At 36.9% G+C, this 4,911-nt stretch overlaps 1 non-coding gene across 1 annotated transcript; it reads left to right on the forward strand.

Moving 5' to 3' along the window:
• The first annotated feature begins 3,531 nt into the window (after nt 1-3,531).
• TRNAG-UCC (transfer RNA glycine (anticodon UCC)) lies at nt 3,532-3,602 on the forward strand. Its single transcript has one exon. It is a non-coding gene; the product is annotated as a tRNA-Gly (tRNA).
• The last annotated feature ends 1,309 nt before the right edge of the window (nt 3,603-4,911 follow it).

The following is a 4,911-nucleotide window of genomic DNA, read 5'->3' on the forward strand; positions in this document are numbered from 1 at the left end:
TAATTCGAATCTTTCATTTTTGAGGCATAACAATGCCAGTTATATTGTGAAATTCTGCAAAGATAATGGTGATTCTGAAAGTATCTTTTTTTTTTAGTGATAAATAGGTAACCTTCTTGGATGTAAGTCTGCAAAGTACTACTGGCCAACTGGATTATTGGGCATTTCACTTTAGCATAAGTTAACTTTCAGCTTCTTTGTTTAAAAATAAAAATAGAGATATGCAAATATGTAAAAGAGTACCTGCTCTTAAAGTGGTTGAAGATTAAGTTAGAATGCATTGCAACCATAATGTGTAATAAAATATAGTTCCTATGAATGATGAAGCAGAATTAGTTCTTTCCATGAGAGCTTAAATTAGAATTTAAAATTATCCTTCATGTTTAAGAAAATTTTTATTTAATCAGGGCCAGTTTAGCAATTTATGTTAAGATGTTCTTTTCCAAACATGAGCTGGCTGTGAAGCTATATGCTCCTTTAGCTGGGGAAGAGAATATCTCCCAAGCTAGTGAAGGGAAAAGCAAGATGTATATCTGTGTATGAAAAATGTAATGATTTTTTTATTGTGAAATGGATTCTTTTTGGTACTTAGCTGATAATCTAAGAATTTTGCATATAGTTTTAAAGTGCCATGAAAGTATAGCTTTCATAGGTAGGACTCACTGGCTCTGCTGATGACATCTAAGGAAATTGATTAGGATAGGTTGTTAGGGTGCTGATTATTGACAGCATAAGATCTATTATAGAGTTAATCCCATAAAACCATTAACCAACATGATAAGAAATTAGAGCAAATACATAAAGTAATATGTAATTGAGTAATAGATTAAATTAAACCATATATAAAGATCTCTCCAGAGCAAGACTGAGCTGCCATTTATTTTGGCTATGGATCCCTTTCAGTCTAGCCTCCTTATCTAGTTTCTGGTCAGTCAATATCCTGGACAGAGCCAAATGAAAGTCTGTCATATTGATTGCTTTTGGTTTTAAGATACAGATCCAAATCAGCCTTTAAGATCAAGCTTTTTATGTGGATACTCATCAAAATGGAACAAGAAAATGATCATCAGTAAAATCAGTTCCAGAGGTATCTCAGAAAAAAGTCCAGAATCTTTGAGGATTCATGCCCTGCCTCCAAATCTTTGACTTCAAAGCCTAACCTCCTTACCACTGTACTATATTGCCTTTACAGATATTTAATGCCTGTTATGGTTTGCAAGCTGCTAGAATGCAATGTACCAAACTGGAATGGCTTTTTTTTTTTTTTAACATGGGCAGGCACTGGGAATTGAACCCAGGTCTCTTGCATGGCAGGTGAGAATTCTGCCTGCTAAGCCACCATCGCATTGCCCTAGAGTGGCTTTTATGAAGGGTAATTTAGTAAGCTGCAAATTTACAATTCTAAAACCATGAAAATGTTCAAATTAAGGCAAGGCTATAAAAATGTCCAAATTAAGGCATTCAGGAAAAGATACCTTGGTTCAAGATGTTTGAGATTTCTCTCTCAGTTGGAAAGGCACCTGGTGGCATCTTCTAGCTTTCTCTCCAGACTTCTTCAATGGCTTCCCCAGGGCTCTGTCGGTTCTGGTGGCTCTAAAGCTTTTTCCAAAATAGTTCCCTCCTAGAGGGCTCCAGTAAGCAATGCCACCTTGAATGGGTGGAAACACATCTTCATGGAAACCATCTAATCAAAAGTTACCACCCACAACTGGGTAGGTCATATCTGCATGGAAACAATATAAAAGACTCCACTCAGCAAAACTGATAAGAGAATTAAAGGACATGGCTTTTCAGGGGTATGTAGTAGCTTCAAACCAGCACAATGACCAATACAGCTAAAAGTCTAGTCCATTTTTCTGAACTCCCAGACTTATAGATGAGAGACCTACATCTTGTGACATCTTTTTGGATGGCTCATGGGTATCTCAACTTGAAAATGTCAAAATGAATCCTTGATCATTCTTGTCCCAATTTTGGAGGAAATTATACCAAAATCCTTTTCCTTGACAGTACCCGTACCTTAATCACCCATATTCACGTTGCTACCAAGTTACCTTGATAGTTTTGACTTCTGAATCTATCTCAAATCTACCTCCACTTTTTCATGTCCACTGCCACCATTTTAGTCCATGCCACCATCAGTTCTGTCCAAAAAGAGTGCAGTAGTTTGCTATCTTCCTATGTGATCCTCTCCAATCCCTTCTCCATACGGTAGCAAAAGGTATTTCAAAAAATCAATACATTCATACCCACATAACTATATGTTATAAATATAAGATTATGTTATAAATATAAGATCTTCCACAATTTTCTAATTTTTTAGGATAGAGTCCTACTCTTCAACAAGGCCACAAAGTCCAACTCGTCAACAAGGCCACAAATCTTGCCTCCATGCTCTTCCTTAATGCTTGTTCACTCTGCTCCAGCTACACAGCCTCCTCTTTCTTCACTATGTTTCACTGTTTCCCAAGTCCAGGCTTTCTTTCATGCTTTTCTCCTCCCTATATTGTCCCCCTGAGTCCCAGCACTTTCACATACATCCTTTTATTTCAACACAGACCTAAAAGGACATAGTTTTCTGAGTATCCTTACTTGACACCCCCACTGTCCTTAGCTGGAATTTTATCTACCCTTTTACCCTTTCCTGGAAACCAGTATTTTTCCCTAATAATATTTGTCATGATGACAAGGATTACATTTTGTTCCTTGTAGCCCAGTGCCCGATGGGTGCTTAATGATTTGAATGAGTGAGAGGAAAAGGAAAGAGAAAGTGAAAGGTATTTTCAGATCTTAGCTTCAAATGTAGGGATCTTTATATGAAGCACATCAATTGTTTCTCTAAGGACCAAATGAGGGAAAATGATTAAATTTAAACTAGAGTAATTTACACATAAAGAATTTAGCCAACAGGGACACAAGAAAAATCTGTCAAAGATTTGACTAAGACTTTCATTCTTCTGGATATCTGTATTAGTGCTGTTTCAAACATCTTGGAAGCTAATACTTACGTAAAAACGTATGGTGATGATAAATTCTTATGCATGTATTATTTTGCAATATGTTTATGCAAGAGGCAACTTTGAAGCTATCATTGACATTTTGTCTATCTGGTCAAATTGACCTGGTTTCTTTCCAGATCGTTTGATCCTAATCTGTTTATCCCCACTCCTGCACAATTATGGTACAGAGAGCACCTGGCACTGGGTGTACTCCTTATCAATGGTGGAACTTCCATCAGAGAGTCTTCACTGATCTTTTAAGCCAAATGAACTAGACTGGGTGATGTGAGAACCTTGAGAATTCACAACAACTTGAAATTACTCCACTGTACAAAGCTACCATCACTGGAATGGGCATAAACAAGCCTGTTCATACTTCCCTATAATAAAAAAATTTCTTATTAGATTTTCTCATTTTCCCACCTACCTCTTGATAGGACACAGTCTGACCTGTTTTGGGTGGATGAGAGGCTGCTGTTATTGTAATGCTTTGCTCTCTAAAACCAAGGGCAATGACCAAATGGTTCTGGGTGCATGGGTGGTTCAGTGGTAGAAGGCTTGCCTTCCATGCAGGAGACCTGGGTTCGATTCCCAGGCCGTGCACATAAAAAAATTTAAAAATGGAGCCTTCAACCCCATCCCTACCCCATGTCAGGCATTAACATGTGGGTAGACTGAACGAAGTGGTATGAGTATGGGGAAAATGACTAACCCTGTCCTCAGTGAAGTAGGTTTTTAACAACTCATACAGAAGTACTTTTTAAATACTTTAAAAAAATTGTAAAATCATACAATTTTTTATTGTTAAATATAAGATACATACAGGTAAAAAAGTAATGATTTTCAAATAACGCTTCAATAACAGAAGTATTTTTATATTTTGTAAACCAGCAGAGATAATGTTATAAGCAAAATATCTGTTGTGATCTAGATTATCCCTTGGAATTGTTTGATCTATAACAAGTTTTCTCAGTAAAGCTGCTGCTGTGGTTTAGGAATTTTTACTTTGACATTTTATTGCTAATGATAAATGGATAATATACTTTAGATCAGTACTCAAAGTAGAGTCCCGCACCTGCAATGTGAATACCACCTGGGGCCTTGTTAGAAATGCAAGTTGTTTGTTTGCTTTCACTTCAGTCCTACTGGGGAGAGGCTTTCTGGGTGATTCTGATGCACACTGGGGTTTAAGAATCACTGCTTTCTATCATCAACCCACCCACACAGGTGTCAGAATATGGTCAACTCTGACAGTTCTGAGTAGCTCAGGACATTTGTTAATGCAGATCAGTGTTTGGGGGTATGTGGCTGCTGAATGAGCTGAAGTTTCAATCATTAGCTGCCTGAATTGTTCATGAGCAATCGCTCCTGCCCCCCACCCCAGCAGGCAATTCAAATGCTGGTCTCAAGAAGATTTCAAGTAACTACACGTCATAGACATTACTAGTCCCTGCTAATTGTCACCATCGAAACAGTAACATGTGGTTGTCAGTGAATCACTGTATTCATGATAGAAATGTTAAATGTAAGATGGGTGAAACAGACCTAAAGGCTCAAGAATTAAGAGTTTGGGATTATTAACAAATTCTTAAAAAGTAGGTAGAATAGTATTGTTATATTTGAAGGTACCTTAGAATCAAAAAGGGTTGTTGTATTGTCCTCAAAAACAGGCTACCTGAAAAATTACACTTAGAAAGTAAATATTAGCTCCATAATTATTTTCAAATGAGAAAAGTTACATATAGTTTTTCAGTGAGACTTCAATCATTTGTCTACACAACAAAGGCCCCAAGTCAAATAGGCAGCAAAGAAATATTAGACGTGTCTGGTACAGATACTTGCTTAAAGTTTGTTTTGAAATGCTGATATTACATATTCATTTGCCTCTGAAAGTGTTTCCATAATTATGTTT

The sequence above is a fragment of the Tamandua tetradactyla genome, chromosome 15 (genome assembly GCF_023851605.1).
Source record: "Tamandua tetradactyla isolate mTamTet1 chromosome 15, mTamTet1.pri, whole genome shotgun sequence".
NCBI classification, from domain to species: Eukaryota; Metazoa; Chordata; class Mammalia; order Pilosa; family Myrmecophagidae; genus Tamandua; species Tamandua tetradactyla.